We start from the raw sequence: 15,110 nt of genomic DNA on the forward strand, positions 1-15,110 counted from the left end.
GCAAAGTCTGCCTGACGGGTCGCGCCCCCTGCCTGACGGGTCGCGCCCCTTTGGAGCTCTGTTTGGGGCACTTCCAGGTGTCAGAATTGGGTGCAGGATAGCTCGTTGGAAAGGTATTTGAGTATACTTTCTAACTCAACTGGAACTTTTGAATTTGGAGTTCATTTACCCTATCAAAAACCAATTCTCCCAAGACAGCTTTCTGCAGTTCAAAAAAGTGGCAGAAAGTCAAAATTTGCATGTATTTTGACCTTCTGGAGGCCCAAAACTCCATAAAAACTCAATTCCATCCATGGGCATATGTAACTTTGCATAAAAAATCAGGAAATGCTGAGTTTTTGTGAAAAGGAGTTGCCATGACAAAGGGTCTCACCGGGGGTGAGACCCGTTAAAGAGCCAAAACCTGTAAATTACCAAAAAATGCCAAAATTACCCAAAATTCTCAAAAAAAATTTGGATTTGAGCTGTGGCTAGGCTATTGAGTGCCATGATCATTGAGTGAAGCCTCAGCCAAGATACGGAGGGGATTTGGCCTCTTTCTCCGTTTTTGTGCCTTGGCCAAACTCCTTGGATCCAGCGATTGTAATTTTGGCATTTCTCTAAAACCATGACACCTGTGCAAAAAGTGAAGGAGGTTTTTATTCTTTGGCATGTTATGGACAAAAACCTCTCTCAGTTTTCCAAAATTCATCTTTTATTGCTCTGAAATATCATTTGAGTGCAACTTTTCCCGATGTGTGAAACAAGGGATTTTGTCGAAATGGAGCGAAATGAAGGGGATAGGGGGCTTCTAAATTCTTGGGGAAATTTTTGGGAGTGGAGAGGGATGTTAGAAAGTAGGGGAAAGTGGAATCTCAGAGATTGAGTGAGGGGAAGGGGTCCAAAAAGGCAAAACACAGGCCAAACCTAGAAAATTGCCAGGTTGTAGCTAGAAACTAGGGTTTGCGCAAAAATGAGGAATTTGGCAGATCTAAGGGATGGGAAGTGTTTGATAAGGTACTTTAAGGATAGGTAAAGTTGTATGAACATCAGGAAACAAGTTTTGCCGGTGATTTGACCATCCAAGAGAAATTGCCTTCAAAACCCTAGGAGAGGGAAATGACCTTGCCTAGGCACAACTGAAGCATGAATAAGGTGTAACATGACCCAATGGAACCTAATATGATGATAGAAACCCTCTAAATGATGATAGGCTCAGCTGAATGATGACATGGACTGACATTTGGATAACTTTGAAAAGTGTGAAAGCAAACCCTAGACCTAATGCCTAGTGACCAAATTTTGCTTGAAGACTCACTGAAATGACAAAATTTGACCTTGACACTTCAAAATCACTTTGTAAGAGCATATTTGATCACTGGAGGAAGGCTGGAAAGACTGACACTAACATGTTACACAAAAATTCAACTAGACATGGAAGAGACAACCCACAACATCATAATGAATTGAACAATAAATCCTACTGCATTCAGAGCATATTGTTTTGGATTAAAGATTCCTCTAGATGTTTCATTATAGATGTAGATATGTCCCTCTAACGTTGATCGAGTGTCTACTGAAAGAGGACACAAAGTTGATATAATTCATGGAACAAGGTACCAATCAACCTTAAGCATGATGCAAGAAGAGGATGCAAACCTTAAGCATGACCACCAAGTCATCGAATGGCCCTGAGGCTATGATATGCAAGAAGAGGATGAAAAACATTGACTTTGACAGCTTTTACAGCCAGAGAACCTTAAAACCCCAACTCCCTCTTTAGGACAAGTGTATCTGAGTTTATCAAGAGTTGGCTTCCAACACACCCAACGCTCAATGCCAAATATGACATGGTACACTAAAACACAAAGACCATAAAACCTTTCAACATATCAACAAAGTACACATTCTTCCTTGAAATACACATTCTGAGGAAACCCACGAATGACTTCTCCTCATTTTAAGGATGGTACCCAAGTTAAATTGGATTGCATAGGGATTTCTTAACACGGGGTTCAAAATTATTACAACAATATACTCATTAATCACTGAATATGTCATTTGTAGGAATTGAAGTTAGGTGGGGAGGATAACACTCCTCTCCATTGTTAAAGCTACACCCAATTAATAAGTTCTCCATGTGCCACAATAAATGCAATTTTTATGACTATAGTGACACATCCCTCGAGATTTCCTTCCACACCAACTCTTTTCTCCATGAACTAAAGAGTGACCATTTCATTATTATGTTATACATACATGTTAATATTGTAGAATTTTCTCTACAAATTAGCGAGCTCACTGATATCATGTAGAAATTTCACCTGCAGATCAAACTGATATATGCAATGTACTAAAGCATAATACTAGATCTACATCTACCATAAACTTTGCGGAAGCTAATCAACCATGAGCAAAATCAAGCATGAACACATATAATTGATAAGAAGGAATCAATCACATAACACAGAATATATCACTGGGGAAAGCACCAGCATAAAACCCCAACACTGTATTATCAATCAAGTGGAGATCCTCAACAACATACAAAAAGAATCATCTCAATATATATCCTACTCTCTCTGTACTCTGATGATGAAACTTATGGACTACCTAGGCCTCAATATATAGGTTGTAAATTGGCCTAATCATACCTGCTGTCACCTCAGGTCCAACTACATAGTCATAGAAGAAAATAGATTCCTTCCTCATGCAAGGAATACTTACTAGAAATATCCTAGCATCTGATAGTACACTGTCCCTCATCTGATCTCAACTAGGTCTTTGTCTGAACTGCCATGCATCAATTATTCATGAGAGAATACTCAGTTATCTGAAAATAATAGTTATCACATGCATGCAAGCATCAACAAACTATATCTCATTAATTTAACAACTTGTTAAATTAATCTAACTGGACTTGACTAAGTTAAACTAAGTCAACTGATCCTCTCAATATAGAACTGAACCTTATCTCCTTTAATCAAGGGATAAATTCCTAAATCAAGAGAGAAAATAATTGCATGATCTCACAAAGACTTCAAGTTTAGTTTTCTATAAATAATTAACTCATGGAGATTAATTAATTAATATTTTAAACTGTTGGTAAGACCAAATTCGTTTTTACTTCCTATAGATAGACCAGGGACTGCTATAAATAGGAAGGGACCCAGAAATGCTATTTTTAGAAGTTTCTATTTTTAGTAGTTTCACCTCTCACCCAAGGTGGCCAATGACCTCCCTGGCCAAACTGCTATTTTTAGACATGCTATTTTGAGGACTTATATTTTTAGCACATTCTAAATTTAGCATTTCTTGTTGCACATTTTTCAACAAATATAAGCATTAAAATTTGTATTCCTTTGTAAAAAATGTTAGTCCAAGAGATACATTTCATCACCTTGTCTCATATCCAATATCCAATGTTGACCCCTATATACTTAGATCTAGAGTCAAGGTTTCATTTCTAATGTTGTGTTTGAGTTTAAATTCTAATTAAATATTTGGGTTAGCCAAGGTCATTACCTAAATTAATGGCTTTTCAATATACAATGTATCATATTTTTTTTAAGTTCAATTAGTGAGACATGTCCGGTGGATTGAACTTCCGATCACTTGGATACCCAAGGGCTTGCTGACATGCTTTTTTCCAATTGTGTTACTACCCTCAGACAATATACAATGTATCATATTAACATCCACTTAAACCAAATTGACTTTTGGGACACATGTCTCTTTGATGATGAAGGGAGACCAATTATGTGATGTCAAACACATTCCCTCACAAACACTCACAAAGGCCCTACACTTTCTAGGGTTCAAACCTAGGTTGTTTGTTATGAAACCAACTCGCAAAAAGATAGAAAAGATAGATCAATGACTTAGAAATCAGCCTCTTCGAGGGGGAAACCTCCTTTACATTACACAAATGAACAATTATTGGATGATACAAATGACAAAACCTCCTTTCTATATAGGAGTCTAAGGGATCACAATATAATCAAAGTCGACATAACAATAATAATATAAGGGCACAAAAACAACAATAGTGGGCTTATATGGGGTACAATAATAACAATATGGGGACAATAGGGGCACAACAATAACAATAAGGGCTACAATGACAATAGTAATGGGGGAATCAATAGTATTATAGGGACCTAATATTGTCTATATGGAAACACTTTATAATTTTGAATTTATCTATTGTAGATTTTTACATAGATGGATATTCCTTTCTTTGCATTTATCTTTTAGACTTCTTTCTTTCAACCAATTGATTTAGAGATTATGGAGTCTCAAGTAGCACCCGTCCCCTTACTTCTATTAGATTGAATAACATGATTTCTATTTTGAAATCCATAATATCTCATTCACGTGCTTCCTATTTCTCCCATAAGACTTTAGCACGGACTCAAATATCATGTTTGTGTCCCTCTTAATAACACACTCCTTGGAGGGGGCCATAAAATATTTTATTAGGACTAAACTTGGATGTCGCTTCTTTCTTCCCCTTTGATTCTTCATTCAATCATACCACCTATCAACTTGTTATTTTTCCATTTTTCTTATAATCACCTTTATTGTTGGGAAGGCGCCTTTCAAGTATTTTTTCTTTGCAAATAGATACACATAAAGTATCATTATTTTATTTTATGTGCCCAATTAATTTTCCAAGTAAAAAAATTATTCTGTTTAAATAATAAAAGGTATAATATTTCAAATTCTTTGAAAATCTATTTTACTGAAATACAAATATATGGTTGTCGATGACATAATCCCATGGTAGACATTCTATCCCACCTTTAATTCAAATCCTCTTGGTAGTTTGGAACCATTACGCGTATCCCTCCCAATGAGTTTGCATTTGAACAATCATGGTTTGCAATCACATAAACATTGCCCCAGAATCGATCCACAAGCCACCAGATCTCTCTCTGCACGGCTTCCAAGAGTTCATCTGCATTTCTTTGCGGTCAAAATGAGTTCAAAAAATGTATTTTTCTGCCAGAGAGTGCTAAAATTGCAAAGTGCCATTATTTTCATGTTGCCATCATGAATCCTCTACGCTTTGTCATGATGAAATTATTTAGAGCTCTTGATTGGAAAAATTGGCCATATTTCGATTTTATGGAAATATTTCATTAAATAAGCTACTGTATTATCATAACTAAATCTGACGAAAGAGATTGTGCTCAAAACAATGTTTTAAGCAGCAAATTTCACAAGGGTTCTTTCTGGTTCAGTTATTCTGAGCTTTCAATGGAATAGTTCAACTCTATTTTGGTTTACAGGCAAGATTTCATAAACTAACGCTCTCTATAAATGGACTAGAGAAGGTTGTGCTCAAAATTTTGTTTAAAAACCAATAGAGTTTGGGAAGAAGTTCTTTGAGTTAATGGGTCAACATTCAGAGGCATTCCGAGTGGTTTGATTGAATGATTTTTGTCTCAGTTCCGCACATTTCAAAGTTTTTGGAGAATGGGAATTGATAATTTTGGTATTTGATGGTGTTCTATTCAAATTACATAGAAGAAGATATAAAGCTAGGGCTTTTAGAGGCTAAGCGTACACAATGCCACAATCTTTACAAGTTCTCGTGAGATTTTTAAGACTGGCAAATAGGATATAACATTAGGGATTTCACTAAGCCAAGAAAGCTAATGCTACATTCTTTACAAATTTACTTCATAGTTTTGAGACTGAACATTTTTAACATTTAGGTGGTTCGTAGATATCTTTAGGTAGTTTCTATTTGCATGGAACCAAGAATTTGATACCTCAACATGAAATACTATGCTCCGATGGGTTTTCCCTTCTAGTTCATCTTTGTGTAATGGTATACAATATTTAATGCTCTTCAGTGTCTGGAGAAGTCAAAACTAATGGATCAGAATTTAGGGGCTATTGGAACGGTTAGTAATTGAGGGAAACACTATCATTCACAATATAACAACATAGAGGAAAACTCATGGTACATTTTTGTAGTTTTGGCTAGATTAGGCCATCCAAGCACGCCGTTAGAGATTTCAGAGAGAAGCTCTTTGTTTTCTTTAGTGCCAGCTGAAGGGGAGAAATTTTGCCACATTCTAGGGTCATCTCTGTCCGTTATAGAAGGAGGTCTTATAACCTGCTCCCAACTGCCAGTTTCTCTCTTTGAAAGTTGGTATTGAAAACCAGTGCAGGGTTGAAGGTTTACTCATATGAAGGATGCAAAAATTGAGACTCGTTTAGTGAGTCCATGAAAAAGTCTTGGCAAAGATTTGTGCAAAATGATACCTGCAGCAGAGCCAACAAAGTTCCAAAATTAGATCCAACCTCACCAATTAAAATTTTCAAACAACTTGGAATCCTATCTTTAGGACGAGATTGTTTGAAGCACACCAAAAACTCAAGTATGTTACTACTATGCTACCTTTCTATAGACTGGAATTATTTCTTATATTGTTGTAATATCCGTGATATAGTCCTGGTTCAAGCATTTGAAAGATAAACTTGATTTTTCATCCAGTTGATTATGAGACTCTGTACTTAAGGTCATAAGAAAAAAATCCAAAACTTTTTATGGATTATAATTGATATCTAATATTTTTTAACTTTAGTTGACTCTATGAAATTGATTCTCGTTTTCCATTTTCATTAAAATCATCATGTTATAAGGCAAAAGGGCATACCTTTATATGAAATTTTGCCACCAAAGAGTCCAAAATTAAATTTTGGACAATTAAATTTTCATGCAACCAAGCAACATTGCATTTTAACCATAGTCTTGGTTCAACATTTTTTGACAATGGTCTTGGTTCGTTACTTTCTTACGAGCAGAGCCCTCTCCATTCCTTCAAGCAAGAGTGATCTCCTTGGAAAAACAATAAATCTGACCATTTCAATTTTTTCATAATGTAATACTTGGTACCAGATATCTTTGGTTCATACCTTCTAAAATCTTAAATACCTCATCATTTTTCCCTTAGAGAAACACTGTTTTACAGAAAGGCCATATGTCAAAAAGTCAGCTTCACAAACTCTCCTAATTATTTTGTCTTCTAATTGTAATGCTTTTTCCACTTCACTGGCCTGAAATAGAGCAGACATTACTTATGTTTATACTTTAACATGTATAGAGAATTTACAATTTATCACTTCCTCAAGAACTTTTGATGCCTCAATTTTTTTTCCTACCTTCCCAAGATGATGCATGCCATAGATAAAAATTGCATAACTTGGAACAACACGTTCCCTAAGCATTTGGTTCAGTATCTGGGTAGCAACTTCAACTATCTTTTATTTGTAGAAAGATTTGATGAGTGAAGAGTACAAAGCATATGTGGGTGACAGACCCTTTCTAATGATTATCTCCAGTTGATTCACTACCTCGTCCACCATACCCAACTTGCATAGGCCTCCAACGAATGTCCTATAGAAAAGTATATCAGGATTTAAAATTTTTCATCTCCATTAGATACTTCCTTGCATGGTCCACTCTACAAGCATTGCACAAAGCATTGATCAATGCATTCAAATAGATTGTCCACTCCAAGAAAAGATTGTCCCTGATTTTAATATATCGTGTAACAGACCGTATGTGACAGGCAAGTGGAAAACTTTTCTCGCAATTGACTAAGCGACGTCCTGCGAGCCATAATTGAGACGGAAACCCTCTTTAGAAGTATATGCTTGGCTCTTTTCCAAACAAATCAAGAGTCAATGAGGTTTTGTGTGATCACTTCTGGTATCGTATTGGGTTATTGTTAGAAGTGATAATTGGATTCTCATTGAGTGAGTTGTTCTGCTTTCTCGATTTGAGAGGGTTTGTTTGGAGGGAAAAACGAAAGAGGACATACAAGAATAGTGAGGGGAAAGATGCAGAGGAAGAGGATCAAGAAAACTGCCAGTAGGTAGGCTACATTTTCTAAACGTAGGTGAATTGCTGAAGAAAGCTTACGAGCTCTCGGTGCTCTGCACTGCAGAAGTTGAACTTGTGATTTTCTCCCTAGAAGGAAATCTTTATGAATTGTCTTTTAATGCAAGTCCTACTATTTTGATTCTAATAATCATGGTTGTGCAAACCTCATGATATTCTTACTAATAACCCTGGTGGTGTAAGCCCTAGTAAGATTCGTACTAGTAAGCTCAATGTTGAAAAACCTTGTGTAAAACCTCCATCAACATCATAATCAATACATGATGTCAAAAATGGAGAAGCATCCAAGATTATTAAGCAATGATGTAATGAATGAGGTGGAGAAGCATCCAAAGTTATTGAGCGATGGTGTAATGAATGAGGTAGCTGAAGTAATATATGTTAGCTATACGAGGAAACATGCAATGTCATCTTCCTCTAATTTTCATGGATATAACGTAATATAACTTTCATATGTAGAAAACATGGATTATCTTAGGCTTAACTAGGAATATAAAATACCACCTATCACCTTCATTAAAAAAAATGGTGTCTCTGTTCTTAAATATCAATGATTAATCGTAGGAATGGCTATTATTCTATATCAAAGAAAATAAAGGACTAAGTAATGAAGATCTTGGTCGACAACAAAACTTATGATTATTAACTTCACATTAAAATTCACTTCATCTCCACCACCTTCAAGGAAATCTTTGTTATCCATCACCATATTGATGTTGTGACTTGGTCCTTGAAAAACATTCAACATATCTAATTCATGGAAACCTTCAAGTTAGACAGTATATGTCATGGTAACTTGCAAGAGATTGGTGTGAGGTACAACGAGGTTTTCAGGGCCTACCCTGTAGTTTGCCCTCATAAAAGCATAGAAGTAGATTACAACCAGTTTCTTAAGAAACCATAAATCCATTCTAGTCTTGACATCTCCATGACCAACAAGACATACAACTCCTGATTCTGTAGCTTCATGCAGAGATGAAAGATCATGCTCAAGAGTTGTATCTTCATCTGTAGACATAACACTTGTGGGTAGTCCTAATGATGTGCTAGCTTTAGATAGACGCCTTGATGGGGCACCATATTGTGTGTGTCTCTGGTATGCCATTAGGGGTGTTCTAAGGGAGTCAGTGAAACCATTTGAAGGTCCTGCTCCTTTAGAATCGACTGATTCATCATCCGAGTCTACATTGATACTCTCATTCTCAAGGGCAAGTTCTAAAGCCTCCTTTCGAAGAAAATTATCAAGGCTTTCAATAAGTAATTGTTCAAAGGCCTTATAATGTTCCTTGCGAATGTCTTTGTACCCATATCTAGCCACACATCGAAATATTTTATAGTCCCTTGGACAAATTCTCCTAAAGAGAAAAAGATCATCTTGTAGCACAATAGGAATTGATACATACTTTATACAAAAAAATACGTTGATTGAATGTATTCCTGGAAGGCTTGTTAAAAACTGCCTAAAAACCGCAGGTACTCCACGAATAAGTTCACTATAAACTAAGCCAATTCCCGGGACTCAGATTGTCCCAAGTTTGGATCCTAATTCTAACATCAAATCCATTGAAACCTTTTTCCTCACTTCCCTTTGATACTTCAAAACACTTCCATAGTTCCAAATGTACATCACAAGAAGGAAGCAGGTGGCAAAAACCATTTATCCAACCATTTTCCCCCACTTTCATCAAAACTATAGAAAAATAAGTCAGTTCAATTGATCCAATTAGAACAGGAAATCCAATCACAAGGAATATATTTTTTGCCCATATAAGAACTATGACAAGAGTCACTAGGCTTTTAGTCACCATCATCATCCCTACCTCTACAATGCCATATGCATTTGATATCTCAGCTGTGCTCCTAAAACAGCCACATACCAAGACACACATTATCATTAGGAACCAGTTGATGACAGGAATGTAGATCTAACCCATGAACCATCGGTATGTGTGAATTATTTTCAATCTGGGAAAGAATTCTAGGGCCATGGAGATTTTAATAGATGAAATTGTTGTTGATATCATTGCCTGGCTTACAATCATGGCAACAACAATAGCTATCACGAAGACTAGCCAGATAAAACCATCTGGAATTGAAGCATAGAATACCTTATCCACCACAGTGGGATGCTTCATAAGGTATGTAGCTTGATCCATGTAAGGAAATGTAGGCATGCGAATACTACACATGTGAAGGCTATCTAGATGGATCTTAATGAGAAGTGACCCAAATCAACAAACATAGCTTTAGCACCTGTTATGCACAACACACAACCTCCTAGGGACATCCATGCTTTGATAGTGTTGCTCTTGAACAAGTAATAGATATAAACTAGATTGAATGCCCTTAAAATTGTCATGTCATGTGAAATAATAGTGTAAAGTCCAATAGAACCAAGAGAGAAAAACCATATCATTAGTGCCAGAGCAAATGTGATGCCTACTTTGCTTGTACGAAACTGTTTTATGCTAAACAAGATCACCAGGAATATGATTGAGACAATGACCACTGTGTCTTCCGTAAAGCTAGATATTTCATCTTGCAGGCCACTCACAACAGACATGACTGATATTGCAAGTGTAAGTATGCCATCCCCAATTACCATGGAAGTACCCATGAGAACCAAGAGCAGTAGTAGGGTCTTCAATTTTGTACTTCTCTAAAGGCTTTCTTTGATTCTTAATGATATTTCCAGTTCCGGGGTGAGCAGCTTGAGCTTGAAACTAGAAAAAATTTCATCCGATGGTTGCTGGTTGGGGAGTAGATTGACCTTTGCATATATGAAAATCAAAGAGTACAAGGAAAATGTCCCCCCTTCACCATTGCCATTGGCTTTGAGCACAATGAACACATATTTAGACAAAGGGATGAGGGCTATTGTGTACATCACTAAAGCTAATGCACCCAAAATATCTTCCTCTCATTTTGAACGAGCTTGGATGAATACACTGGTGAAAACATATAAGGGGTTGGTACCCATATCACCATAGACCATTCCAAGTGTTTGGAATGCCAAGCCGAGCGTTCGTCCTAATGAAAGGTCCTTATCATGGCCCTTGTGAACACCAGGCACCTCCATGGCCTCCACATCAAAGGAATCCACTCTCTTGGTCTTCGGAATGAGCGTGCCCCTCATTTTGTGTCCAATTTGATCATCATCAACAAACCACCTTGGGGATTACCCTTCCATTTCACTGCCATCAACCCACCTAGAATCTAATGACAATAAATACATTGAGCCCTCACTGATCCCATCCCTGTCTTGCTCATCCATCCTAGACATTGATATGATAATGGGGTTGACAATGACAAGAATGATACGCAAAAGAGAAATCAATAAAAAGGAGAATCCCCACAACTGTTTATAAAAAAAATCACAAGTTTATCATCTAGAGAAGCAATTTCTACATTCAAATACCACAATCCTCAATCTCATAATCTTATCATCCACAAAACAACTCCTGCATTCAAATCCCATAATCCAGCAAAAGAAAGAGCTCAATCTCTTCAACCCACATCATAACATCGCATCCCACATCCAGATTTCCATTGAAATCTTGAAAATCCTCATACCCAAATGATTTTTTCCAATGATTTCTATGAATATGTTACCATCCTTTGATAAGAGCGGTTTTCTTATCTCATCAGAAAAATTCTCCAGGCCACATTAATACCAATAAAATTATACAAAGCGATAACTCGTAGTTATGAAACAAAATCGAAAAACTCGAATCTCAGCTGAAGCAATATATGTTATAAAGATGGTAAGCTCGTGGAAGATGTTCATTGTAGTTTTGTTGGATTATTGAATATTAAATAATAAATAGTTTAAATTTATTTAGGTGATAATGGCTTCATCGTAGACCATGTTAAAACATTAATACTAAATCATAGATAAAATTTTAACCTTTTTTATATAGCATTAATTGTGTAACAATTTACAGTGTTAATTGTTTATCTATTTATAAATCAATAAAATATAAACTATTTATAAATTAATAAAATATAAGTGATGGCTTTAGGTACCAGGAAATATCTCCAAATAAATTAGCTCCTCTACAAGTATGTTTATTTTTTAAGTTAGATTACAAATACAAAATTTAAAAGTATATAACATTTTTTTTATGAATTTTTCCTACAATTTTTTTTTTTCGTTTTTGCTTTTATTCTCTACATTCGATTATTTTTCTATGTTCTCTCGATGTGATTTTTTCTCACTAGTTAACAAACATGGTATTAAAAACTCACAATGATGGGATAATATGTTCTATCATATCTCAAACTATTCCCTCGCCGTAAACACTCTTAAAATGATCATTTTCATGGTATTAAAAAGTCACAATGATGGGATAGTGTGTGCTACCATATCTCAAACTATTCCCTCTCTTTTTAGATGTAAACACTCTTAAAATTATCATTTTCAAATTGCCTATAATATGAATTTTTTTATTCCTATATGAATAAACCATTAAAATTTTATGAATAATATATATGAAATAAAAATTCTTAATTTCTATTATTATTATGTAAAGCCAAATTATGTGGAATTGTCAAAATTTAGACTTTAAAATTTTTAAGATTTTTTTATTATATAAAGCTAACCTCTCCTGACACAAAAAATCACTTAAATCAATCTTCTATATCATAAAATATTCTAAAAAGTGAGATTTTATATTCTTTTCAACTTTAGTATTTTGTCAAATATTAAGAAATGTGAAACATAATACATATGTTAAAGAAGAAACATATTATATATCCTCAAGGAGAAACATATAATGGTAATGCAAAGTTTTAAAAGGTATGTGATCCTTGGGCTTATTGGATGGTATATCAAAATTTTCACACCTTTTTATGAGATACGGGAGGAAAACATGTTAAAGATTTTTAATAAATATAAAATTTCCAAAATGATGCTAGTTATGTGTGATTATTTTTTCATTGTTTGTGATTATGAAAAACGAAACTCAATTCTTTTTCATTCGTGCATACATATTTCATTATTTAATTGCATATAGAAAAATCATTCAAGAGTCGATAACAATAAAAGTGAAGAATTTATGGTCCAACATTATATTTAAGGGATATGCTTGAATTTTGTTTTGCATTTTAAGACATTTGGAGGAAATATTAGGAAGGACTATGAGAAAGGATTGTCCTTGATTTTCAAAAATGGAGCTGTTCCTTTCCATCCATATGCCCCAAGTGACAATCAAAGGGAGAGCTCATATGTTTTTTGGATGTTTTCTTTATAGCCATTTTTTTACACATATCCATAGAGTCTCCATGCCATTGATGTGAGTTACCAATATATTTCTAAATTTCAAGCCATACTCTGATAGTGAAGGGGAAATTTATGAAGAGATGTGGGATGTCCTCAAGCAAAGAGGGCATCTACTGGGCACAAAGAAATTTTTTTTTGTAAGATATCCCATGTTGGCACTTCGTTTTTAAGGAGCGACCACATGAATAATTTAGTTTTTGGCGAATAGTTTTGATTATAGATCTTTTTAACCCACAAGGGAGGAGGGTAAGCCTGAGGTTGATGTGCTAAAGACAAATAACCAAACTTGGGATTGTAGCTACTCGAGGGGGTGTTTGACCAGACTAGAGTGTTTTTAGAATTTGAGAGAGATACCAGATTATGACTAAGAGTTTCAATATATTTGTTCCATTCTTCAGTTAGAGCCCCTTCCAATAGTAGGTCAACAAATTTCCTCCAAGCTAGGCAACCCATTAGACCCATATGATCAGAGGCCTGATTTAAGAAGAATATTCTTTGAGTGTGAAGGAGCTTGGATGAGTTGATCAGAGAGTATATGAGAATCCCCACAACCTATTCGGGGATCTTTCCCTACAAGAAATTTTGTACCATCTCGAATTCGCCATCTGAGACCTTGTAGTATGACTGAAGCATAATTTTTAAGAGATTTCCAAACCAATGATCCAGAGGGTGGAAATCACATGGGAGTATGAATCTAATCCATTGTTGAACAGGGGCAAATATATTTGTTTGTTATGACTTACAGCCACAACCCCGTAACTTGAATAAATTTCCAGAAACCTTTTCTAGCAAGAGCCTTAGAGAACCAAATGAGATATTTTAAGCCCCATCGTCCAATTTGCTTGGGAATGGTTATGGAATACTATGTTGTAAGTGCAAATGGGTGACGATCTTGTTCCCCTCCCCACAAGTATCTTAGATAGATTTGTTTAATTTTGTGTATTATTTCTAGATGAACACAAGCAAGTAATCACCAATAAACAAGAATTTCTTCTATTACCGCTTTCTAGAGTATCAACTGACCTGCTTGTTGTGGGGAAAAATGCCTGTGCAGGACGATCCTATCCACCTAAGGTGTGACAGTGCCTTAGCAACAAACAGAGACAGCTATTCTAGTATTCTTCCTTTATGAATTAAGAATGAAGAGAGATGGATGGACTAACCGGTGTCTTCCGTTTGTCCCCCGATCCGGTTTCTCTTCTCTTTGAGAGTTCCCAGCTACTTGCCTTCTCACTCGCCCAGCTTCAACAGGTCTCTGCAAGATCACAAGAAGAGAACACTACACAAAGACATAGATTCACATTCATAACTAGTTCAGGATTAGAAATAAGCTAAACATACTAATGAAATCATACATCAAAGATACACCAGTATATAGGAGAAACCAAGATAGCTTTATTGATGAATAACAAGGTTCAGGAAGAGATACAACCAAGAAGGCTCCAATCCAGCATCTCCTTCCCAGAAAATGGAATTCCTATCTTCACCTCCCTTCAAAGCATTAAGCACCCAATGATTCCAGTCTCAAACCAACATCAATTCTTTGCAATAACAAAATTCCAACCTCTAGATCTCATGGAGGAGAGATCCATATATAGATGTTTGGAGAGAGGATGAGTTAGCTTGAGATCTGACTAATGTCCTCTCCCTCTGTCAGTTCTTGTTTCCACTTGGAGGTTCTTGCTCCCACTTGGAGGTTGAGAACCTCTTACTCATCATTAGTCGAATTCACTGAGGCAAGTGTCATTGAGGAAGATTCTGGAAGCTTCCAGGGTCTTGACACCTTGTTGAATGAACTTGCCATTTGTCAATTCCCGCTCAGCGCACCCTGGTAGTGCTTCTACCTGCGTTGTAGTGCAGGTAGCCAGTGCAGACTTTGCATTTCAGCGCAGACAGCTAGTGGAGCCTCTGAATTGATCCTGAATTGAC

General features: G+C 35.9%; 1 pseudogene; it reads right to left on the bottom strand.

Annotated features, from left to right (window-relative positions):
* Positions 1-8,672: 8,672 nt before the first annotated feature.
* On the bottom strand, positions 8,673-11,174 carry LOC149196811 (putative potassium transporter 12 pseudogene; annotated as a pseudogene).
* Between the last annotated feature and the right edge of the window lie 3,936 nt (positions 11,175-15,110).

The sequence above is a fragment of the Pinus tabuliformis genome, chromosome 2_2, assembly GCF_031772625.1.
Source record: "Pinus tabuliformis cultivar Carrire ecotype Pingquan chromosome 2_2, CPIR1, whole genome shotgun sequence".
Lineage (NCBI taxonomy): Eukaryota > Viridiplantae > Streptophyta > Pinopsida > Pinales > Pinaceae > Pinus > Pinus tabuliformis.